Below are 27,822 nucleotides of genomic sequence, written 5' to 3' on the forward strand. Positions count from 1 at the left end.
CTCAGCCCTCGGCACACAAATATGCAAACCAGCCGGAGTCACAAGAAAGATAGGCTGGGATAAAAAAAACATTTTTTTTTTCAATTTTTGAACATTTTGTTCTAGCTGGGGATGGAGCATTCTACTAAACGCCAGATCTTCAAACCACTATTTCATATATTCCAGCCGAGAGATCTTTTTATGATTCTGACCGGCGCTTTAAGTGCAATTGTTTGAATCTCTGTTGCACTTTGTTCACCGGGTATATTTACCAGATAGTTTTTGGAAATTATTTTTCGTAAACCTGATTGCTCCCATAATTACTGGAATGAGAGAGATCTTCCTAAAATGCCTGTTTCTTTTCATACCGTGCATAAAACATTTCGTTATCTTTCCCCTCTCGGCTCTGTTTAAACGAACATCATTGGGGAATTGTATTTCAATATGAGGCGCTAAAGGATTGTTCGCTAACAGGGCGTCATTGTGTAAAGTGAAATGAAAGAAAGCATATAGAGACAAAATCGTGAAAACAAAACTGTGGTGAACTTTCATACCGGTGATTGTCATCCGTTAGACAGTGGCATGCGGTCAGCAAAACACATTAGAATACAATGCCATAGCGGGAAGGTGAAAAAAAAATTGAAGCAGTTGATCAAACAATAGAAAAGCGGAATTACAAGGAGGTGTGTGTGGGGGGAGGGTAAAATACAGATGAAAATGAAAAGGAAGAATGACATGGACAAAAAGAGGGGGACACAGCGAGAAAAATATTATGAATAAAAAGGGGGCAGACGTCAGAAAAAATACAGGAAGGAAAAATAAATCGACGAACTTTTCACAGCGTGATGACAAAACGATTCTAAGAGGAATAACTGAAACTTAATGATTTCACTTCCGGTTTAGTCATACTTGTTTTCGACCTCCAGTCTTTAGCGTTATATATATATATATATATATATATATATATATATATATATATATATATATATATATATATATATATGTTTGCCAACAAAGTCCATATCATGTCACTCATGAGAGGAAAATGGCACTGAGTGCTATCGGGTGTTGAATGAAGTATAAGAAAAAACATTTATGAAAATAACAATGACTCCTCGCGTATTTGGTAAAATTCAGTTCTAAACTTACACTCTTCTGGGGGTTAAAGGTTCAATATTCAATGCGGGCGACGCTCAAAATACAAATGCGAATTACTCCTAACCAGTCATGGCTGACAGAACAAGTGCATGCTACTCCCGTGGATTAAATAAATGATTTAGTTTACAATTCCGTGCAGATTCCCAAGTTCGACAGAAAGATTCCGGAGTTCGACAAAATACACCTGAAGAAGATCGGCGGTAAGATAGATCGAAACGTTGTGATAACACTCAAGCTAAGAACAGTGGTCCAAAGAATCTAAATAACTTGGACTAAAACTTTAATATGCGAAAGGTGTCTTAAAACAATTTAATCCAACTTTTAAACAATTAACTGCATACGAAGTCGGGGAAGGTTTGATACAGAAGACTACAGACTATATCTGAAGAAATTTTTACAAAGTGCGTACAACGTAATTCACGGGTTTATTACAAATTTCTGGATGATTATGTACCATTCTTCTATGCACTGTTGAAAGGATTTATGATACCCTTCAGCTTCCCTGTTACAGACCTCCTAAAAGACTACCACGCATTACAGAGTACATCGATATATAGTAGAACACCGGGATGCGATGATCCTAGGATACAGTTTTCCAGGTTTTCTGACCTCTAGTTACGCTATTTGCCCCGCATTACGGTGTTATTTATAATGTTATTTGATTATATACATGTGCTTTATATACAGTACTGTATTTTGTTACTAATTTTTAATGCCGTATCCCGGGGTTATCGTGTATTCTGTTGTGATTGGATCGTATTTGGAATTATTAGACGCAGATTCTTTAATGTGCTTGTGATTACAAGTTCTTTAATGGAATGTGCTCAGATAAATTTATTGCACTTAACCCCCCTAAACGTATATACTCTCGTATGATCAGACAAGCAGCAAAATCTCACCCTTTCACTTTCACTGTTGCGGTCTCTAGTTCCTTGCATCCCTGTCCGCACTAACACGCAGAAGTTCAGGTGTAATGCAAACAGACATTCCTCTGCTCAACTCTCTACATATTCTCCTAGAGACATGATCCCATTACGTTCAAGTTTGGAGGAGGATGGAAAATAGTAAAACGATTGCGTTTGTCTTTACGTGGAATTGCCATGAGTTAAGCCCAATTATTGCCTTCTGAGTGGTCACGTGAACCAGTCTATATAATCTCAGAACATTTTTCAGTTCTCTCTTGTTTTTCCATTTTCGGTTAACGTGTGGCTGAGTTGTGACATCAAACCCGATTCAACAACTACTGCACAAAAACGGCGTGGGGAGGGGGCGTGAAGTAGTTGTTAAAAGGCAGTTATACTTTGGCATAGATAAGGTCCGCAAAACCCTTTCTGTATTGTTATGTATATGATTCTTTGTTACAAGCATGTTTCTAGTCATAGATTCGTCACACCACATACAATAAATTGTAGTAACATCGAAAATCTCCTTTGTTTCATTTTACTTCAGTCGAAGTTCTCAGAAACAAAAGGGTCTCCTTACTTGAGCTTAACAATTGATTTATATGTGAGATATGTTGATATTCGAGGGTTCCATTAAAGTTCTCTATTACCAAATAAAGTGTTGAGTTAGTAAAGCAGTTGAGAACATAATTTTCTTTCCTCGATTGAATATCTGGTACATGTTTAGTTTAATTAAGACATTAAAAATGAAAATATTGAAAAAAACTTACATTGTACGTACGCGTTATGGAATTAAGTTCTCCGAAAAAAAAAATTTTCACTTAATTTTATCAAATAGTTTTTTTTTTCTTTTTACAGCGAAAAACAACTTGTTATGATAGCGTGGAACCATTTTTAGATTTTTAGACCACGAGGAAGGGAGGGGCGCACCGCGGGGAGGTAACTCAGTCTAAAGCGCAGGCACTCCCTCCCTATGTTAAATAATAGGTTCTCTCCCTTCCATCGCGGTCTAAAAATCCAAAAATGGTTACCTTTTGCTCCCTGTTGCAATAAATTGTTTTCCGCTGTGAAAAACAACGCTACCTGATCAATTTCTTTTTCGTAGAACTTAATTCCATAACAGGTACATATGTTACATGTATGAATCGACTGTTCGCTTGGTTATATAAACGAAAAGTTATTTTGTTTTAAAATGAATACAAGACACTTTTTATCTTTTTAATACAGATTTGTTTATTTACACTTTACACTTCAGAAATAATAGTGATAACTAATCATCATAGCGTAAACCTGTATTTTCGCTTTGTGTATCCTCGCCTCTGTTTTCTCTCTGCTCTTTTATATCACTTTGAACTGTTGACCTTTTTCTCGCCAGTTTGTTTTATTGTTTTGCAACTCTCTGGGTCATAGTTCCTGTTGATTGATCTGTTTACCTTATTTTCGCCAGCTTTTATTTATTGCACTTTTTGCTCGTTTTGGCCTAACCAATTTAATATCGGTTAGCTTTCCTGGCCGATGGGCGTAATATTTACGACTTCGCAGGCATCATGGATATAAGTCGTTTTAATCCTTGGATTTCTCATTGTGTTCTTTTGATTGCGCGGATACAGTGGTCTAACCCATTTAATATCAGTTAGCTTCCCTGGCCGATTGACGTAATAGTGACACCCTACCAGGCATCATGGATATAGGCCGTTTTAAATCCCGGGATTTCCCATTGTGTTCTTTTGATTACCTGAATACAGCTCCGTAACACTATTAAAGGTTACCTTTCCTGGGATTGACTTATTGTGGTCTTTGATTGCCTTGATATCTCTCCATAACACATGCAATATAATTTGTTTCGATGTTTTATTTTAATGTCTTGATTAATCTGTACAAGTACCAAATCTGTTATACTATATATTTCTTCTTGTCTCTTCGTCTTACTGTACTTCAGAACAATGATTTTTCTAGTCTAGTGGGGTATCCACTTAGTTCTGTTACTATAAGCAACATCTCTTGAAGAAGATGCACAATTTCTCGTATAAGCCAATGTGGATTAGCCATAGCGGGAGTATATTATTGAGGCTCTTGTGCTATTTTGAGTATTTAGTCAGAGTTCACTTATAGATGAAGTATTCTAATTCCAGGTTGTTCTAACAAATCCTTATATAAAGTTACCTTACATACTTGATGTGTAGCTTAGTTAAATGTCAGTGAAAATCTTCCGGTCAGTTTTATTAGCCCAGTTTAAAAGTTGTAAACAGAATTAAAGGATGGATATATTAAATGGCGTCTACTATCCATGGCTAAATGTTTTATAGCTGCTTATTTTTGGTTGATTACATTTTAGTTTGAGCAGCGAGGGATGCGAGCAGCCGCTATTCTGGCGTAAAAAATATATACACGGAAATTTGAGCTTACATTTTAAGAATGTTTGCAAATCAACGCAAAGTATTTGTCTTCACAGGACCGAGCAGAATATTTCTTATTGGTGCTTTCGTCACATTAAAAGAAAGGCAGCATTCTTCGTCCAGGCAACGGTCAACCAATGGAGGTACTGAAGTCGTTTATCTTATTTACGTTTAAAGTCACCTTGTTCAACCAGTCAGACTGTATCTGAACGTGTACATATCGTTTCTTGCACTTCGCTAATTTTTTTTTATTATTATTATTATTTACAAACAAATTTGAGAGAAAGAGAAAACAGACATACGGAAACTAAATGATAAAATAAATCCGGCAGTATCGATTAAAATGTCAAAGGAAAGATTTGAAACTCAAGAGTCTGTTCCAACCTTTTACCTGTTATGCGGGCTTTAAGAATGAAGTCTAAAAACCGACAAAAGACGTATTTTTGACACCACTCTTGATAAAGCCCGTATAACTTTTAAGCTTTAATTCTTGTGTTTTCCATTTGATCTTTTATATATATATATATATATATATATATATACATATATATATATATATATATATATATATATATATATATATATATATATGCGTATACGTGTGTGTGTATAATTTTGTAAACTTTTCTTGCTTGATTGTTTAATTGCTATCGTAGTAGTTGCTTGCTTGTATAGTGCAACGGTTGATGCCTTCATAAATGTAGAACGTCATCAGCTCAACTAAACAAAGAAGAGGAAAACATTCTATGTTGATGAATCATAAATCATGAATAGTGAACATGCTTTCGCGTTTGCTTGTTTGTTTCCGTGCACAGTGAATGATGGTACAAAGAGAAATGACGCCATTGGGATAGGAGGTTAATAGGAGATTAATTCTAATAAAAAATACGTGTTTTTTTTCCTTGTTTTGTTTTTTTTTTACATGTTCGGCGTTTAAGTTAGGAGCTAAACCCGTTTCTTTCAGCTGCAAGCGTTACTAAGTTGCTGCAAAATGCAGTTGGCACACGTTCTGTTACACGTTTGTGTGAAATCAACATGTTGACGGTTTTGGTTTCGAGAGTAAGTAGCGGCGACGGCATTACCAGATGAGCCTTGCTATTCAAGCCAACAACACTTTTCCGAGTGTTGACTTAATTTTAAAAAAAATATTTGTTCATAACTTCCTGAGTAAATAATGATATTTCCTTGTATTGCAATAAAATGAAGAGAGATATTACTTCATAGGGACAATACTACGCACGGTCTTTCCATGGAAAAAGTTGGAAAATAGCGAATTGCACGTCGGGAGAAGTGAAGACTTGTAAACAAGTTGTCCGTGTGGCCACCTTCCCCCTCCCTCCTTCCCCTTTCTATCCAGCTCCTATTTGCACAAAAGTTGACAGTTGTTCCCTCCTCCACCACCCCACGAAACCGTTCCTATGTTCCTTTAAAGTTCGAAATAATCACACCCACCGCCAATTCTTACAATGCGCCAGGGAAGAGAAAAAGAAAGAAAACTGTGGACAACATGAATCAAGAGAAAGGAGGACGAGAAGAAATAAGGAAGATGTAAAGAAAGGAACAAAGAAAAAAACGACGACGGCGGCAACGAAGAAGAAGAAGAAGAAGAAGAAGAAGAAGAAGAAGAATGAGATTTTGAATAAGGAAACGATGAAGCAAAAGAAAAGGATGAAGTAGAAAGAGAAATGGAAAAATATGAAAAAGAAGAAGGAAGAGAAAACGGATAGGTGGAAAAGTGAAAAAGGAGAAAAAGAAAAATGTGGACAAAGATGAAGAAGAAGAAGAAGAAGAAGAAGAAGAAGACTGGTGACTAAAAAGGCGAAGATGCCAAAAAAACATGTAGTAGAAAGTTAAGTAGAAATTATAGAAGAAAAAATGAAGAAACAAAAACAATCCTCAGAACCAAATGACGAGAACGACTAAATGGAACAAAAAAGAAGAAAATGCCGAAGAAGAAAGTAAAAGAACCACCAATCACAAAGAGCACGTGTAAGTAGAAAAGAATCTTTTCTTTTAAAATAAACCTAAAAACACGAATTAAGAAGGCAGTCTCTCAAATTTCAAATAAATAAAACGTAAATGCCAAAATAGAAAAGCGAAGCAATAAAAAAAGTGCACGCAAGTAATTTCAAAGAGGAAGCGAAACAAATATGGCGCTGGGTGTAAGAACGAATGTGAATCACGTGATCGTGAGAAGCGGGAATTGTTTTCAGATCATGCCGCGTCACATTCGGATCATGTCAACGTCGGTTGCAAAAACAGCCACCTCCATTCCAACACCCACCGTCCGCTCTCACCAATCAAGCCCCCAACTCACGGACTGCCACCGCACGCCTTCTCGAACATAAAGGCTCTCAGGACGACGGCAACAAGAAAACAAAAGCTACGACAATATAGACAACAATTATTTATTAAAGGGAGACAGAAAGGGGGGCGTTATGATAATAAATTTTACAAAATCAATTAAAAAATATCGTGTATGATTTTGTCTTTCATTTCACTAAAAATTAAATGAAAAGGGAATTAAGTGCAAAGGTTTTATCAAAGCCCTGAAAAAAAACTTTTTATTTACATCAGGGTTTCCCAGCCACTGTTGTACAGAACCATGGGGTTCCTTAAGAGCTTCCTAAGGGTTTCCTCAAGAGATACCGATAAATGGGCACAAATTATTGTCGTTTCACAAATGTGTATATGCATATTTCATTTTTTTTTTCAAACCTAATTTTCCTATACTTTTATAAACTTGCTAAGAAACTAGAGAAATGTGGTTGTACTAGTCAGATTTGTTTTTCGTTTTAAAAATTATCAATAAATTTGAGAAATATTTTTTTTTAACCGAAATCGTTAAGTTGAAAGTATTTAACTGTTCATACAGAAAAAAATTCTTGTATTATGAAAAAGAAATGTAAACTATTTTTATGTAGAATTTTTTTTTTACATGGAGGTCACAACTTATCAAGGCCCGGAGGCCACTCAGGGATAAGGGTTATTGCGTGTACAGTTATCAATGAGACAGTATTGTAGTAATCATTAGTATTGGAGATTTGATAAAGTGTCTTACTTAAGAGGGCGGTTTGTCATGAATTTGTTTATTTTGGACTTGAAGTTGTAGTCAGGTGGGAAACAGGCAAGCGGAAGAGAGTTCCACAGTCGTGCAATTCTGAGAAAGAAGCTCTGCTCATTGAATCTACATTTTGGATTTAGGCACAGATAAAGAGTGGGGAAAAGTATTGACAGTGGTTTCAGCTATACGGGTGTTCCTCGGGACATACAATATTAATTGGAAGTGTCCACGAAGGTAAAAAGATTAGCAAACACTGATCTAAACTAAGGGTTCTGACTTTATTTTGTTTGTGAAACCATTGGAGACCTTGAATATAATCATTACATCAATTTTTTTTATGACTAGCAGGACTCGTGAGAATTCCACAGAATAAGAAATATATTTAGTCAACAAATATTTTTTAATAAAGTTGATATTTTTCTGGACAAGGCAAAAGGTAGTATTCTGATAAAGAAAACCCAATAACACGCAAAAAATGAGTTTATTAAAATTTCTATAAATATAGTGACCATTGTATTTTAAATATAGAACTGACACATATGAAATAAATTAATAAGTACTAATAAATATTGAAAAAGTAATATTGTAGTATATAGTTCAATATTACAATAACGATTATATAATATTATTATTATGATATTTGAAAATAAAGCTACAAAAAAGGAGATTATTCTTATATTCTTTTCCAGGATTGCCAGATTAGTCTTTTTAGGGCCAGATCTTGTGAATTTGTCCTCATTTGAAGCAGTTTGGCCTTCAAAAATTGTGGTTGGGCCTTTTTAAAGCGTAACATACAGACTAACTAATATTATGTAGATAAATTCTTATTTACATAATTATTATAATATTTGCTTACACGAGTCCAGATATAGCGAGGATAAAGTGACACATTCTCTACGATCGTCTGTATGTCAGTCTGGCTCTACAGCAGATACTACTCAACGATTTTTTTCTAAATTACATATAATTTTGCACGATCATTCTATATCTATATTACACCTGTTATATTATCGTTAGTTATATTCATACGAATCCCATTTCTATTACCATAGACTACGAAAGTCCAATTTTCTTTCATACCTGCCCGCTTAAAACTTCTGAGGACTTCCTGGAATCTCTGCTCAATATGCTCCAAAACACTAACACAAGAACATGTAAGAGCATTATATAAAATATATTAGAGCACGTTATTTATGGATGCAACACAAATAAATAATAAGATATTTTTTTTTAATAAAATATATAAAGTGCTTTAAGTATGTACAGTTTTCCATTTACAGCTTCGTATGAATATAGTTAAATTTTCCATCGATTATCCGTTAAATTATAACCGTTTAATGACTATGAAACGCTCTTCCCGCCAAATGTAAGAGTTCAATCATACTATCATTTTAAAGTCAGATTTAACAATAAAGCAATTCACAACCTAAAACAAACGCAGATTCATTTCCTAATGTAATGCCATGAACACATTATGATTTCTACTATATTATATCTAGTTTAGCTACAATTATAATCCGATGGAAACGGCATAAAGATATATTCAAGATTAATAATCAAAATAGAAACAAAACATATGTTCTTCATTTGTAACATATTGCTGTCACGTCTTTATTAGTGACCGCCATTTTATTTTGTTTTAAAGTGTATTATAGACACCATACAAGCAGGGTGTTATGATTCAATCATTTTATTATCCTTCAAATCAGATAAATACCACATAAACAGTAGTTATAGAAAATTTAACAGTATTCACATCGTCGGTGATGTCTTCTGGCGCCCTAGAATCACATTTGGTTGGTCTGTCTCGGCGTGACACAGCAATAAGAGAATTCAATTGTTATTCAATACAGGAGTAAAGTGAGTAGTAAGAACTGACAAATTCGTATGACTTATATAAACAGGCAAAGAAAGATATTAAGAAATATATATATATATATAAGTTTAATGATTAAAGTTAAATTCTGTAAATAAAAATATACACGCATATATTTAAGTCAAGAATTGATTGTTTGAAACAAAGAATATATAGAGAAAAATCATGTTTATTTCCTTAATCCATGGATTTTCAATAATGGCTCAAATCATCAGAGAAAAGAAAATGCAATTAGCAAAATGTTCAGCTATGTATAAACAAGTAGTTTGCTTTTCAGCACATATATTGAAAATTTTATTTGAATGGTGATTAAGAGTCATACAAAAAGGATTTTATACAACCTGGGCAGTCCATTATCAGAATGGGTTCAATATTTTCCGGTATATTACTGCCAGGTCGGAGGAGTAGTGATCCAGGGGGAAATCAAACAATAAATTCTTAACTTAAATATATGTGAATATATTTTGATTTATAGAATTTAACTTTAATCATTAAACATATATATTGCTCTATTTTTATATAATGAGCTTTACTTTTTTGGCTAGGCTCATCCTGAAGTATTACTTCAATGTAATATCTGACAGGATAAATCACTTGATTTCTAATCTGCGAATTATCTTTTATATATATATATATATATATATATATATATATATATATATATATATATATATATATATATATAAACATGCTTGTCCAAAAAATAGAACATGATGTTTTTTTAGCGCTAAATTCTTATTGAGGACGATCTATGAGATGTAATTGGCGCTTAAATATGCCTATCATGCTAAACTAACTGAAATAGTTGTTCTACGACATAATGTTTTTTTTATATCAATTGCAATGTCAGTTTTTTAATATTTCGTGTTTCAAAATAATACAACAAGGCAGGTAATTAAACAAAATATTTTTTATGAATATAAATACAAATAAAATTAATCAATATTAAGAAACAGCACCTTTTGCCTTGATAACAGCATCAATTCGCCTGGCATGGAATCAACAAGCTTCTCACAATCCTTTGTAGACACTGAATCCCATGTGTTCTGGATTGCAAACTTCATGGCTGCAAGGGTAGTAGGTTTTTCTTTTCGGAGCTTCCTCTTTATCTGGTCCCACAAGGCTTCAATAACGTTAAAATCTGGCGAGTTCGCCAGCCATTCAAGAACAGGGATCGATCGTTCTCGGAGCCAGAAAGACGTGGTGTTGGCAGAGTGCGCTGGTGCCAAGTCATGTTGAGAAATGATGTCTGTAGCCTCCCTGTCAAACTGGTTTTCCAACACTGGCAGTAAATTAGCTTCCATGATGCCTTGGTACACATTTGCGTTTACAGTTCCTTTGATGAAGCATAAATTACCAACACCTTTAGCACTAATACAGCCCTAAACTATGTGCAAGACTGCGGGAACTTCACAGACTTCTTAACGCATTCTTGGTTATATCGTTCCCTGGTTCTTCGCCGAATACGTGGCCCTTGGTCGCTGAAGGAGATACAAAATCGAGACTTATCTGAAAAGATCACAAGCCACCATTCCTTTGATTAGCTGTATTAAGTCTTACACTATATATATATATATATATATATATATATATATATATATATATATATATATATATATATATATATATATATATATACAGTATAACTCCTATAATTTGAACATCCGCTTCGTTCAAATTAGAGGATGCTGTTCAAGTTTCGTGATGAAAAAAATGTGCTGCAGTTAACTTTAATTTTCTAAGAATTAAGAAATATTAAATTAAGAAATATTAAATGAAATTCATTGCTATATGATACTTCAAGTATATATTAAGTTGAGTTTACGATATATTGCAAGTAAGAATTGTTAAATATTATTACCAGGAACAAAAACATTGAAAATAAATTAAGTTTACTTTTACTTGTTAGGTATTTATTACCTAAGTTATCATCTACAGAAATCATACATTTATGTAAAATACAGTTTTTTTTTATTTATTCATTGAATCAGTCTCATTGCAGCTATTGTATTCCGTAAGCGATCACGAAAATCTACAATTTCTTGGTGCTATAGCTTCTTTATGATTATATCTCTTTGGAGTGATATTGCTTGCAAAACATAGTTGTCACTAAAGAAAGGACTTTTTTCTAGAAATTTTATAACCGTCTCCATAGACTTTTCTGCATCATCCCATGATATTGCTTCATCAGAGTGTTCTTGGTTATTTACATTAGGGTCAAGACAATGGGAGCTGTCGCTATTTTTATCACCATTACTGCCTTCAGTATATTGATCAGTAGTTTCCTCATTTTGTTGCACCCACATTTCAACATCATTTGCATTAAGTGATTTAAGAACAGCGTGGTTGGTCGGTAACCGTTTGGATTCAAGAATTTTTTCTAAACCAGATGTATTCTCTGATTCTTTCAGTTCAGAAGCCTTTGGCGCTGGGCGTGATTTACCCCATACTTTTGTTAATGTACTTGCTCGCACTTGATTCCATGCACTTGCGAGAGAAAATATGGCATCTTTGATAGTAAAATGGCACTGAAAATCACGGTACTATTTATCATATTCATCATGAGATCATTTCTATAGAAACATTTTAAGTTCCAAATAATCCCTTGATCCATAGGTTGGATGAGATGTCACATTAGATGGTAAGTAGCACACAAAAATATTCCTGCAAGATGACACTAGTTCTGACTCAGGAGAATGTGCTCTATAATTGTCCAACAGAAGCAAGCACTTTGAATCAGGTTTGCCTAATTAAAGAAAACGCCTTTGGACAACTGGCACAAATTCTTGCAAAAAACATTTTTTAAACAACTGTTGATTCATTCATCCATTTCGTGAAGAATAATAGGATACTGGCAAAGGCGAAACTCCTTTCAATGCTCGGGGACACTTTGATTTGACGATGACAAGAAGCTTAGGTTTATGAGTTCCAGAAGCATTAGCGCATACCATCACTGTTAGTCTTTCTTTATTTAATTTGAATCCTTGTTTTCTGCTCCTCGGGTTCGGCTAATGTTTTTGTAGGTAAGCACTTCCAATTTACGCCACTTTCATCAGCGTTGTAAACATCCTCTGGTGTTAAACCATCATCGGCAATTATCGTCTTGAATTTGTCACAATAATTTGATGCTATGTGTGTATCAGCAGACCATTGTTCGCCTGACATTGTTAATTGTCTTATACCATTTCTACTCTTAAAGCTCCTAAGCCATCCTTCACTGAATTGCATATCTTCTGCGATATTCAACTTTTCCTTAAGAGATTTTGCTTAGCAATTAATATGGGCCCAGATATTGCTACACCTTAATTCCATTTTGCTACAAACCACTCATGCAATATTCGATCGAATTCAACTTGCTTTGGTCTGCGAAGAGTCCTTCTTTTGACATGTCTTTTATGTGAAGAGAAAGGAGCAGCCTTAGATATTTCATCCTTGTTCTTTTTGATGTAAAACTGTACTTCTTCCAATCTCTCAATATAACGCTATTTTCAACTCCAGCATCTAATTTTTCTATAATTCGATGTTTTTCGAGTAAAATCAGTGTCACTTGTTTTCTTTTAGAGTTGCAAGCCATTGTGATGGGTTGTTTTACACTATTTTAAATATAACAATCTAAAAAAAAATAGTTAGTGTAAATTAATTATCAATAGCTAATCTACATTAATTACATAGTATCAATATTGACATTTCTGCGCAATGTCTGAATAAACAATGTAAACAGTTTTACTGCAACTCCGCATCAAATATGCTAATACAATTTCAATGACGAGAAGTTTAGAGAAAGTCCAGGTTTAGGAGAAGTCGAAATGAGAGGAAGTCCAAATGAGAGGAAGTCCAACTTTAGAGGAAGTTCAAATTAAAGGCGTTTCACTGTATATATATATAAAGAAATTAAAATTTACAAAATGAAAGATTTTGGAAATATAAAGTGGATGTTATATTTATCGGAAAATCATAACCAGATGCAAATGCTCTATAATGGAGATGGAACATCGGTAGATAAGGAAAGTTAAAATGTTTCAAATTAGGATTTATAATATTTTCTTAGTCTCAAAGAATTGCTCTTATCTTCAAAGGTGCTTCGGAACTCAATGGAATAATGAAATACTCTTCTTTTTTTATCTATATCTCGTGTTTCGACAAATAAATATACAGTATAATTTGCAAAATATTACCTTGCTTTCATACACACACACTCATGAGAACTTAAATGACTACTAGGAGAGAACTTGAATGCCTACTAGACACTATTCCCGAGTGTCTAAGGTCTCTCTGTAAAGGGGTTTGTCAGAATAACCTGGCACGAGGATACTTTTCCCTAGAAGTAAACCCTGGCCAAATATTCTAAATCACATAATATTCGTTGTTCAAATAAGATCTCTTCTCTATGTCTAACCCACGTCAACTTTGTTACCTCAAATAATAACACGAAGCTGGATACTCCACCAGCCTAGATAAATTCTTGTCCTGGAATTCAGTAAGACCAAGAGACAACAACGAAAAACATACTACAACATGTGGAAATGGTTAATTAGGGAGAGGGAAATTAAATTATGTTCTAAATTTGTTTACTCAGTGTTTGAGAGATAAAGACTTTTAATGGAGCATTCGAATATCTGTGTCTCATATAGAGTTCAAATGTTAGCCCCTGGCTGTGGGCCCTTGATTTCTTAGAACTTCGACTGAAGTAAAATGCACACTCATATATATATATATGCATATAAATACGTGTGTGTGTATGTATTATGTACTACCTGCATCATGGTCGGGTCACCGGCGACGAAACTGGTCCCCCCACCAGACACCAGACTTGTTTGATAAGGAGGGTCGCTAGTCTCCCTGAAGGATTAAAAACAAGACCTTCCAAGGGGTGAATGAACCCTTTTTGGGGGTCAACGGCCAACTAGCACCATATTTGTATGTATGTATGTGCTGGGTGGAGAGGGCTCCCGTAAGCCGTGGTGAAGGCAACTTTTCTAGGAGAAGCAAATCTCTGATTTAAAAAAAAACATAAAGCGGGAGACCAGTACCCACATTAAGATGGTCTGCAGTTTAACTTGTTGCTAGCTATCTTGCTCTTGCTTGTTGCTGGATCTCAATATTTTGAACCGAGAGAGAGACTTAGCTGTCGTACAAAGCTAAGACTCTGTAACATCATCTGTGTATAGATGCTCCCTCAGGTATGTGTCTATAAAAATGGTCCTGTGACGATGGAAGTCATTTTTGGGCTCACGGACTTTAAGTGTCTGAGGGAGTGGCACTCGTCTGACAAGACGTTGCAATCATCATCATGTATTATGTATGTGTGTGCTTATGTCTATCTTTCTTAATGAGCTGTTGTGTACGTCTGCGTATTACACTCTGTAGCATGTTTATCTCTTTCCGTATCTTTATCCCCTTTCAATCTCCCCGCCTCATGTCTACTTAAGTAAATCTTTCATCTTTTATCAAATTTATCTATTTACACTGATGTCTGTTCTTGTCTATAAGTAACGGCTTTAAGCTTATTTGTCTATATGAGGCTGGTCTGTCAATCTAATTGTAACTATTTTATTTAATAGACAGCGGACACACTAGCATGGGAAAAATTTTTTTTTTACCTTTAGATCTACATTTTAAGGTTAGTTCTTACTTTTTTCGTGAATATACTAATGTGTATATATATACATACATATATATATCTTTATATAGATATATATATATATATGACTACTTCATTTAATCACATAAATTAATATACTAAAGTATAATTTTTTGCGTATTTAAGTATTTACTTACTTTAAGTATTTACTTCAACAGTGCTCAATACATAGGTAGAGCTAGGTAGTAAGTTATAAAAAACGAAAGAAATCCTACAACATATAAAAATAGTTAATTAGGAAGAGGGAAATAAAATTATGTTTTAAATTTATTTACTCAGTGTTTGGGACATAAAGGCCTTAAATGGAACATTCGAATATCTGTGTATCTCATATAAAGTTCAAGTTTGCCATATATATTTTTATAATTTACTATATATATATATATATATATATATATATATATATATATATATATATATATATATATATATATATAATATGACAAAAGTCTATATTCTAAATATCATGATGTTTACCATCATACATATTATTCCTTTAATTTCGTGGACATTTGCAATTCCTTTACGTGGCTATTTCGTAGAGCAAATTGTAAATGACAAGGTCATTAAAGAAATAAATTGTAAGATGGTCAGCATCATGAAATTAAGAAGATAGACTTTTGTCATGTGTTTGTTATATGCTTTGTAATTATATTGAGCTTCATAAATTAAGGCTTAGTCTATGAAAAAGTGAAATATAATTTTAAAAATAATATTTCCACAAAAATATATTATGTGTGTATAAGACTTTTTCATGTACCAGGTGCCTTCAATAAGTTTCCAGACATTTTTCATACAGGCACTTTTTATTAATAGTGTACACATTAAACTATAGTCCCCCTCAAAGTAATTTCCTCAGGCTGCAACGCATTTGTAACGTTCCAACAACTATTGGAAGGTCCTATGCAAGTCCTCTTGTGTGAGCGTGTCAATTGCCCTCACCACAGCCTGTTCAATCTCCTCAAGATTTTCCTTGGGCTTAGGGAATAACCGAAAGTCGCAAGGAGCAAAGTCTGGACTAGAGGAAGGGTAATGAACTGTCTTAGTTCCCACCTTGGTGAAATAGTCTTTGACAAGGATGGCGTAGTGGACTGGTACATCCGTGCAAATCTTCCGCATCTTCAGTTCCTCGCGAATAATTGTGTGACAGTTCCCACACTGACATCAAACTGTCCACTTATTGTCTCTATACACACACGAAGGGCTTTATCAATGAAATTCTTTATTTGGCCAATCAACTTTGGTGTTCTGACTTCCTTACTCCTCCCGCACCTTTCATGATTCCTTGCAGACTCACTGCCACTCAAAAACTGATGCTCGATTCATGCAAGATTGTCTAAAACAGCTTGTTGTAGAATATCTTATTTGCATTAAATTAGTTTTTATTTAAAAATAAAGCTTAATTATATAATATTTCTTTGATTATTAAAACCTCAAAATTTATATTAGTGAAAAATAGAAGATTGTCTTATGACCAATAGTTATGAAGGGGCCCACCAAGATAAAAAAGGGAAAAGGGGTCCATGAGTAAAATAAGATTGCGAACCACTGGTCTAAAGTTTACCCACGTTGAGATTTAATTTTTGAAATACACCAATTGTGACAATCAGGTTTTAGTAGAGTGTATTCCAAATCCTCCTGTAGCTGTTCCTTTGAACCTTGGATCATAAAATTGATCAGTAATTTTATAAGATGTACAGAAATAACATACTGAATTTTCAAGAGTCTACGATAATTTTATATGCCTGTACAATAAAAGTCTGGAATCTTATTGAACGCACCCTGTATATACGTGAAATTGTTAAAGATGATATAATATATTGATTGCTTATAGACTGCAGAACTTACTTCAACAGTTGTCGATACGTAAGCAGAACTTAATGGTAAAATATAAAAATATACATTTTACAAACTGAGTACGTATAAATATATTTTTTATACTCTATTATATATACTAGCAGGGAGACCAGCTATTTTCTGAGATTGAATGTTGAGCTACGAATGTTCCACACTTTCAATACTTTTACTGTTATCGAGACAGTAAGATTGTCCATGTAAAATCAAACCGATTGATTGCCTGCTCTAGCCAGGGACCTTCCGCAGTGGACCAGGATGAAGATTCACATGCCTACATGCAGTGATTTAATCCACAATACATTGTAGTCTAAATTGCATTATAGAAATTCTATTTTTGATTTCATAATTTTTTCTTTTAAACAATGGTTTGAATTAAAATTTAAAATGCAAAAGACACGTACCATAATTCAATTGCGTTTTAAACAGAAACGTTCATTTCAAACGCGTCCCGTGGTTTATCAAAGAACCTACTGTTGATTTTATACGCCGAACTGTCCTTCTTGTGTGTTGAGTAAACCTCATAAATGCACTTGTGATATTACGCTGTATAAAGGTGGTTGATCCAAATCGGACAGTTCCTTCTTTCATCAATTCTTTTCCATTGTCGTTGTTTAATACTTATCGGGGATATTCCGATACACAATCTAAGACACGCAAAGTATAGACACATAAACTGTGTGAAATTCTAAAACCATCGGTGCGGCGGTTTCGGAGTTCATAGAAAACGAACACACACACATAAACAGAGAAAATATATTTTATATATAGGTAGAGATATATATTTGCAAATTTAGAAAACCGAGTAATGCTATATAATTTTTTATGAAATGGAAAAGTATTTTTTTTTTTTTTTTTTTGTAATTGGAAAATAGGACTCGGTTTTCGAATAAGGTTTTCAAACTATGTGGTTGACTCTTTCCGTACATATTTACACACACAAACAGATACATATATATGTGTACATTATATATATATATATATATATATATATATATATATATATATATATATATATAGTAAGTTCTAAAATGTATATGGCGATTGAGCTACACTGAATATTCCGCGTTTCATCCACTCTAGGACTCTTCAGGCTTATGCGCATAAGCCTGAAGAATCCTAGAGTGGATGAAACGCGGAATATTCAGTGTAGCTCAATCGCCATATACATTTTAGAACTTACTAACTAGCTCTACCTACGTATTGAGCACTTTTGAAGTAAATACTTAAAGTTTACGCATAAATCTATATATATATATACGCATCAAGTGCGCTTGAAAGCCAAATCACAACGTAATATTAGGAAAATACACAAATATTTTACTTGTTTGAAATTTATAACAAATATATTTAAGAGGTATACTCCATCTCCAGTGTGATGATTTGTTTCTTTTTTTTTTTGTCCTTTTCTTCTTCTTTGCCATGTTGCAAAGTTGGAGAAAGAAGTCTGTAAAGAGCCGCGCGTTGTATGTAGCGGTTGTATTTTGAAATGTTTGAACTCTGCGTAGACAACGCGAGAATAGCGTCAAGGATGAGAATTCATATAGAAACTTTTTAATTTGAATAAAATAAAATACGCATCAATTACGTTGTGATTTGACTTTCAAACGAACTTTTATGTTATTTTCTTTGTTTTGATTTATTATTTCCTGTCTTTTTATCTTTTTCCCCTTTTTCAGATTTCTAAACTTTGATAATAATATTCTAATATATAAGCGGATGTATATCTGTCCGGCTGCCTTTCTATCTATCTGTCTGTCTCTATATTTTCAACCTCTGTATCCTTCAAAACTAAAAGTCGCAGAGCGGAACTAGGGGCCTCAAATTATTGAATTTTTACGGGCTGGTCTTTTAGGTGGTCTTTAGCTGGTTAAAATTGATTTTACGCGGTCAAAAATGGGTCAAAATTGAAAACATCAGTAATGGTGGGATTCGGGTATGGCTTAATTATTTAAGAGGAGAGCCCTAAAGAATTTATTTACATTACATTTGAAAATGGGCATGTTATAGTCAGCTGAGAAACAGCCCCATGGTATTTTGTTCTACAGTCGGATAGTTCTAAGAAAGAAACTCTACTCGTGGAATGTTCGTTTAATTTTAGGCATGGATAGAGAGTGAGAGAAATTGTTGGCGGTGGCTGCAGCTAGACGACTATTTGTTGCGAACGTTTTACGCGGGGATGGCAGAGATGGTATTTATTTGCTCCCCCACTGAGCAAATTAGGCACAAGGCCGTTTTTAAACGCGGGGATGGCAGAGATTGGAGATCAGTTTCGCTATTCCTTTATTTTCTGGTCATCTTTCTTTTTCGTTTATTTTTTCTATTTTTCCTTTTTTTTTACTTTCCTCCATTCTTTCTTTATTCGTGTTTTTTTTTTTTAAATTCCTTACTTTACTTTCGAATTCTTTAGTTTTCTTTCGTTTCTATTTCTTCATCGGTTATTATTTATTTTTTTTTTTTTTGTTATTCGTACTTTTTGGATTTTTCGGCCTACTGTTCTCATCTTTAGTGTTATTTTCATAACGTTTCAATCGATTTAACCTCCGACCTTTTTACGTGTATTTTATCAAACTCAGTAATTTTTTTGTCGAATTCGCAAATCTGTACAGAATTCCTTATTCAATCCACGTTGCTTTTGTTGCGTAGTAGCCTTAAATAATTCGCAATTATATTTTGAGTATCGCCCACACTGAGGATTGGATCTTCAACCTCCAGAGGAGTGTAACTATACAACTGAATTTACCAAGTACCTTATCCACTATCCTTGCGATTCCTGAGTTCGCCAACATATTCCAAAGTTCGATACGATACACTTGAAGAAGATCAGGCCGTAAACGTTATGAAAAATAACTCTAATTGATAACAGTAGCCAAAAGAAGTCAACTAATACAAATAATGAAGCCTTAACTTCAACATTCAGAAACGTTGTCTTATCTTTCTTTCATTTTACCCACCTCCTCTGTTCAACTGAACATTTTCATTCCTTTTCTTTTTTGCCTGTCACTTGTTTTTGCAGTATTCCATTGCGCTTCTCTCTTTTCTAAATAAATCTCATTTTTTCAGTTCCCACCAAACTATTTCTCTTTGTAGAATTCTTCTTTGTCTCCCCCCCCCCAGTTTATAGTTCTTCACTTCGTTTCTACTAACAACTTTTTTATTTCCTCTCTTGATGGTGCGTACTTCCCGAACCATCCTAACTCTCTATCCACCGACGATTCAGCTTCATGCCTGATTCTTTACCACAGGTCCCCTCTTCCTTTCTTCCTCCCTTTCTCTCTCTTACTCTTTTTCTCTTTCTCTCTTATTCTCTCTCTCTCTCTTACTCTCCCTCTCTCCTCGCATCATCCTGCGATAAACACGATTGTAAATCAACAATGAAAGAAACACGTTAATTGTTCAATGACTTAATAATACAATAGTAACAGCTTCAAGAGCGACAGACGAACGAATGAGTAATGAATGAGATTCGATGTGTTTTGACGTATCGCTGTCCGCGCTTGCGCCAGGCTCACTTACGACGCAAGCGCCTTCGCCAACTTGTTTAATGAATAAGCGCATTTATGGACAGACACGCGAAAGCCAACGAACAATAAGGACGCACACGAATAGAGACGTGGATGGAAATAAGACTTTCTATTTTAATAAATGCGAAAAGAGTAGGCGGATACCAACGTGCTTGTACATTTGTCATACATGTTTTACTTTGACATTCTTAAGAATACATACACACACACAAACACACACACACACACACACACATATATATATATATATATATATATATATATATATATATATATATATATATTCATTCTTAGGGGATTAGAACAAGAGTCTAACGAGCAGAGTATATTTTAATGTATTAGTAAATTTAATAATAAAATTTAAATAAAATAAAATAAAACAGTTCTCGTTGTAATGTAGCTATATAATATGCTCGATAGGTATATATATATATATATATATATATATATATATATATATATATATATATATCCTAGAGCTGTTTCAATATTGAGTGAGATGAGTGATAATTTATAACTAAAATTAAAAATTAAAAATCGGTTTCATAAGGAAGAACAAACAAAATCAATAAATTGTACGATCGTTTCGGAAACGATTTTTTTATTGATTTTGTTTGTTCTTCCTTATGAAAACGATTTTTAATTTTTAATTTTAATTATAAATTATCAATCATCTTACTCAATATATATATATATAAATATATATATATATATATATATATATATATATATATATTGATACAAATAAATAACAAAAGTCTATATTCCAAATTTCAAAGTGTTGACCATCTTACAATTTATTTTTTAAAGTACGTTGACGTGCGCAATTCTTGAACCCCCCCCTTTTCGTAGCGCAGATGCCGACAAGAATTTTGCATGTCAACTTAAACGAATAAACGAATAAACGGTAAGAAAGTCAACATCTTTAAATTTGGAATATAGACTTCTGCCATTTGTTTATATATGCTCTGTAGTTACATTGAGCTTTATAAATTAAAGGATCGGTATAAATCAAATATTAAGCATAATTGAATAAACATATTTTCCCATAAATGTACAGACACTAGTGTTTGATGCTTTCGCAACTATCAATGCAAGAAGTAAACATTACTTCTAGGGCAGTAGATACGAACCCTGTTACAATATCAACCTTTGACTCCTTAGGCTAGAATGTTACCTCTGTGTCAGCATCAATTAACACGAGAATTAATTCTACACATTTTGTCGATCAAATCAAAAAATAAAGTATTCAAGTTAAAAGTTGTGCATTAAAATAAAAAAAAATAGTGCATTCCATTTAAAACCAATACAAACAATTTTCAATCAATTTAAAATCAAATATTCAATTTTATAAACGAATCTTTTTACGAACAATCTTGATGAAACGGGGAGAAAGATATGAAACTAGATAAATATAAGAAAACACCAATTGATGCGAAACGCCGTGTTATCAAATTTGCTAAATATTATGGAGATTGGCGCGTCAAAGCAAAGACAAATGGCTGTAATGAAAGTAAAGCATAAAAAGTGGCTTTTCAAAGGTGAAAAAAGCATCAAAACGAAGCGACGACGGTGGGGGAGGGAGCGGACTAAAAGGCGTTTGCCTTTTTGTAACGTGGCCGTTACACTCGTAAAGGTGGTTAACAAAGCATGTTGACTTTAAGAAAGTGATATTTACTGATGAGAAGCGTTTCAAGTTTGATGGACCCGATAGATGGTGTCGTTACATTTTAAGCTTGTCTTGAACCCACACGCCGTCTGGCACCGTCGACTTGTGTTTACGTTCAAGCTGATTTCGGAGATGTGAGGTGGCATGATGTGGCCCTTACTTGATACCATACCAAATACCATAACCGTGGCCGGAAACTTCGTTAAGCTGTGCCCTCAAGAGTTGAATCATCCGTATTTGTATTTCTGGGTGATGGCAATGGTCCTGTTGGCATAACTTGGATAGGTAGAAAGCAGTAGTTGAAAAGCAGTGCATCCCCGATCTCTCCTGTTAAGCATTGTGTCACTTTCAGACATGATAGAAGGTTCCTATCGCTTTTAGGATTTGTAAAAAAAAAGAAAAACTGGATGAGTTGTAGATGGTTTGAAACTAAAAAAGAAAACCAGGTTTCATTAAACGGAAATGGAATCATGTTTTCTTTTCTAGGGCGAAAATTTTATCGTTCCACTGTAATTTAATCATTATCTGTATAAAACTGAAAGGTAGATCTCTACGTGGGCAACGATGTATAATGTCATTATCCAGTTCGAAAGGACCAAATATACATTGTGCTGTATTGTATAGCAGTTAAGGTGTTTGCCTCTTATGAAATACGTGAAAGCTGCATTAAAAATGACGACTTCATCAAATTGATACTACGAACACCTGAACATTTGGCTAAAACAGTGAATTTAAATAAAGTGTTGGTTGTTATAGATAATGCTCCATCTCATTCTTATATATTTTAAAATTCTTTGTCCACTAATCTTCAAGGTGTTACAATCCTTCAGTTAGACATATACAGTTCACCATTATCGTCAATATATTTTTCCTGTTTTTTTAGTTGACGTATTGACGAATCCTGCTATTGGACTAATAAAATTCTTATATTGGTTGAATCACGTAAAAAAGTGTTTAGGCTAGCAGTCACTCGAGCTGATGTAGAGGCCCGACAATATTTTTCGGACACTTTAGTATTCGGTATTCCGAGTACCATAGAGTCGCGAAATCCCTTCAATAGAATAGCATAAACACATAAAGACAATATCTGTAATAAAAATGGAAAAAATCGATTAGATAAGAGAAAACATTTAATTTTTACATTTTTTACAAAACACACGCGACATTATTTTTCGGACATCATTGAAAAACTGTTAATAATTTGTAATATCACCTTTCTTCTCAATAACATTTATCGATCTCTTTTCATAATGATCAAACATATGCACAATAACATCTTTACGTGTTTCTATTAGTTGTTTTTTTGTTTGTTTGTTTGGGGTTTTTTTTGGCATCTAATATTCATTCCCATAGTTTAGCCTCTTTCGTTATTTCAAGTCCATCATAGACAAGTTGCGCAAGCATTTTCCAAACATTTTCTATTACATTTAGATCTGGGCTTTTTGCAAGTCATTCCAAAGTAGTCATATTCACTTTAGCCGTCCATTCTTTCATGATTTTTGACACATGGATACTGCAATTGTCTTGCTGTAGAACGAAATCATTCTCCATCTCTCTTCTTATCCTTGGTAGGGCTTTCCCGTCCAGTAACTGTTTGTAGCTTTCGTTGTTCTGTCGTCCTTTCAGCCACTCCAACCATATATTTCCATTAGCAAAGATCATATCCAAACCATAACTCCTCCTCTTCCCATCTGTCCTTTGTTCAGTATAACAGACTCACCCCTTCTCGACCAAGTACACCATCTATCGGTCCAATCAAACTTGAAACGCTTCTCATTAGTAAATATTACCTTCTAAAAGTCAACATGATTTTTTAACCACCTTTTAGCACTCTCCAGTCTTGCTGCTTTGTGTTTCTTTGTTAGTGTAATTTTTCTTAGTCTTCGCATACTTCAAACCAATCCTATTCAGCGTTCTTTGAACTGTTCGGACGTTTACATCTAATTCACATTTCTCCTTCACTTTTATTGCTGTAAATTTTTCTCCAGCTGTCAAATGCCGTGTCACAGTCCTCTTAATTCTCCTTTCAATCCTCTTGCTAATTGATCTTTTCCGTCCTCTCTTCTTTTTCCGCTCAGAGTTTGTCATCAGCATGTATTCGACCGTTGATTTAAACAGCTTCGAATCAATGGCGTTCCTTTTGATGCTGAGGCCATCTTCCCGCTTCTTTCGTGCCAAACAAATGACTTGTTTTGAATGCATTTTACCTCATTAAACTTAATTGTTTTGTCAATAGAATAGAACAGATAATTGATTCTAATCATGACAGCTAAGTGTACAAGCAGAAAATTTGCATACAGCAACATATACATGAACATAACTCTTAATCAAATAGAATTTTTTGTCATGTCTGAAAAATAGTGTAGCAAAAAATCGCAAAAAAAATAAAATAATCAAAGCCAAACTAAAACTAGTAGTGGATTTTCACTCCTCAACTACGTACTTACAATCTCAAAAGTTTTTGGCACTAGTAATCACCTTGAAGTACTTTTGTCAAAGTGTCCGAAAAATATTATCAGACCCCTGATAATTATCTTCATGTGATGCGATACGCTCAGCATGTTCAAAGGTAATATGCAGATGTAATTGCAATAAACGTATCTACAAGTACAATCTAACGATGTCTTGAGCGAATTTTTTTTTCACTGAAAAAGCAGCAGCTAATAAATCAAAAGGGAAAGTTTTTACAAAAAAATTAAAGTTTACTTCAGATAAGATTAAATTATGGTGTAATATAGTACACCATAATCTCCAATATAGTTGTTTGATCTTCCATAAAGGCAACATCAAAAGAGATGTCAGAAAAGTTAGTTGACGTATTAGCGAATGTTCCTCAAAAGCAATATGCAACTGTAATTGTCGAAGAAAGTTTATTGCACGGAGAATGATTATAGAAAATAAATATTTATTTTTCATTTTTTTTTTTAATATTTATTTGATTATATGCTGTTTAAAAAAGTTCTCCGCTGTGTCTAATCGGCAGTTGGATTGAAATGTCATATATGCCTAAATAAGACTTTCGTACCAATTACCAACTTTCATATTATGAAAATATTGAAAATTGAACTCTTGAAACTGTTTTTTATCGTAATCTTTAAAATTACATTTCCTTTTATATTCTGATTAGCTGGTATGAACAGTTTTACAGAATATTAATTCAAGAACAAAGTATCATACAATATTGTTTCTTAAGTATTTAATATTTTTCTTTTATATGTTATGAAATGTGTGTGTGAATAATAATAATAATAATAATAATAATAATAATAATAATAATAATAATTCAGGAGAACAAAAAACTCCCGAAAACTATTCAATTATCCCAACGTGCGATCTCCTCTGACCTATTTGGGTGGAATAAAAATATAGGAGGTATTAGTTTCAGAACGTCAATAATAATAATAATAATAATAATAATAATAATAATAATAATAATAACAACAACAACAACATTAATAATTAATATTATTATACATGATTTATACTTGCGTAATATTTGCGTGAAAAGGCTATAATAAACACAACCCCCTTACTATATATATATGTGTGCTTATATATATTTGTTTAAAAAAATTGACTACCAAACTCCTCTGTCAGTTTTTGGTCTACAGACATGAACTTTAATATATAGGGTATTTAAACCCATGCGAAAATTCATATTTGAGTCTTAGCCGGGGGAAATCGATTCAAAAGTGTGAAAATTAAAAAAATGGAATTCGCCAGGTGAAGATCAAACGAAGGCATTACGATTTTCCATACGTAACGTAATAGCTATTGGTTTATGTCTTAATTTTTAGCCTTGCAGCAAACATGTCTTCATAGTTCAGGCATTAACGTCAGAGGAAAAAAGTAAATCGTAAGCTAAACATTTTGGTTTCGATTCCCGGTATTGATGCACGAGTCATTTTTTTTTTTTTAAAATCATTATTATATATTGGATCAGATATAATATGATAATAAATACGAAATCTGCATTAATCCAAATATCATATTTAAACGTATTTTACGACCGGGAAATGCCGGGCGGCATGCCAGTATATATGCGGGTATATATATATATATATATATATATATATATATATATATATATATATATATATATATATATTACACAGTGATCACCACTTATCAAGGCCCGGAAGCCACTCAGGGATATGGGTTATTGCAAGTACATTACGTTAGTGTAGAGATTTGATGAAGTGTTTAATTAAGGGGACGGTTCATTAGGAATTTGTTAACATTGGACTTGAAGAAATCCAAGTTGTAGTCCAGAGGGAAGCAGGCAGACAGAACAGAGTTCCACAGGCGTGCAGTTATATATATATATATATGTGTGTGTGTGTGTGTGTTTGTTTGTTTGTTTGTTTGTTTGTTTGTTTGTTTGTTTGTTTGCGGTACTTTTTCACTGCAAACGAGGCGCAATGACACTTGGATGTAAAGGGCTAATTTTTAGAACAAAACTGGCAGAGGTAATATATAGGGAGTTTAGCAGCAAGATGTCTATTCATATTACACTTGAATTTTGCAGGTCAGTACAGCTAAGGGAAAAAGGAATTCTAAAGTTTAGCAGTCCGAGGGAAGAAGACACAATTTGAGTAGAAAGTTGTCTGGCATCTAAACATATCTAGTGTGTAGAGGTGGGATTTTGCTGCTTGTCGGGTTGGTCAAGGGTATTTATGTCGAGTAAGTACAAGGGCTTTGAGTTCGTCAGAAATCTTTCCATTAAAACGCTTGTAATTTAGTAACCAAAATGCAATATTTTTGGATGGAGGAGGTTGGGATTTGGATGAGAGTGAGGATCTATTTGGTTGGCGACTATTTTTCAACACCCCTTAAGAGTGGGAGACTAGCAGCAGATGCACTGGCCCAAATGTGGCAACAATACTCCATTCATACGCGAATGATGGGCTTGTCGAGATATAGGATTCTCCTAGGCGCGAGTAATTTTCTAGCACGGTAGAAAGAGCTGACCTTCTTCGCAGCAGCCTTGGCAATGTCTTTTTTATTATTCAATTTTCACCCCAAACAAGGCACAATGTCACTTTGAAGTAGGGGGTACTATCGGGGACATAGGTTGCAGGGATATTATGAAGGGAGATGAGTAGCAAGATGTCTGTTCACATTACACTTGAACTTCTGCATATCAGTACAGTTGGGAAAGCAGAATCCCGGAAGGAAGTTCCAAAGTCTAGCAGTTCCAGGGAAGAAATTATTGGAGTAGAATGCTTTCTTACACGCAAGGATCTCTACTGTGAAGGAGTGGGATTTAGCTGCTTGTCAGGTTTATCGGGTGTATTCACGTCGAAGGGGCACAAGTGCTTGTAGTTCGTCAGAGCATTCACTATTAAAGTACTTGTAGAACAGGAAGAGGGGTGCAACATCTCGTCGATTGGACAGAGGCTGAAGCTTAGATGACAGTTTAGAACCTATCAGGTTGGCGACTCTCTTTTGAACCCTGTCAAAAGTAGCAGATGCACCAGCCCAAACAGTACTCCATATGTGGGCGAATGGTGGCCTTATAGAAGTACAGGATACTGTCAGGCATAAGTAGTTTTCTAGTACGGTAGAGAAAGCCCACATTTCTTTGCAGTAGCCTTTGCAATACTCTCAATGTATCTATTCTAGTTTATGTTCCCTGTAAACATTAGGCCGAGAAGTTTAAAGGAAGTACTTTCGGGTAATATGTTCTTGGCCATTGCTATTGGTGGTAGTGAAGGTTTCTTGTAATTATTGAAGGAAACAAGCTTAGTCTTGGTAGC

The sequence above is a fragment of the Euprymna scolopes genome, chromosome 19 (genome assembly GCF_053919585.1).
Source record: "Euprymna scolopes isolate OS-2025 chromosome 19, ASM5391958v1, whole genome shotgun sequence".
In the NCBI taxonomy this organism is placed as follows: domain Eukaryota; kingdom Metazoa; phylum Mollusca; class Cephalopoda; order Sepiida; family Sepiolidae; genus Euprymna; species Euprymna scolopes.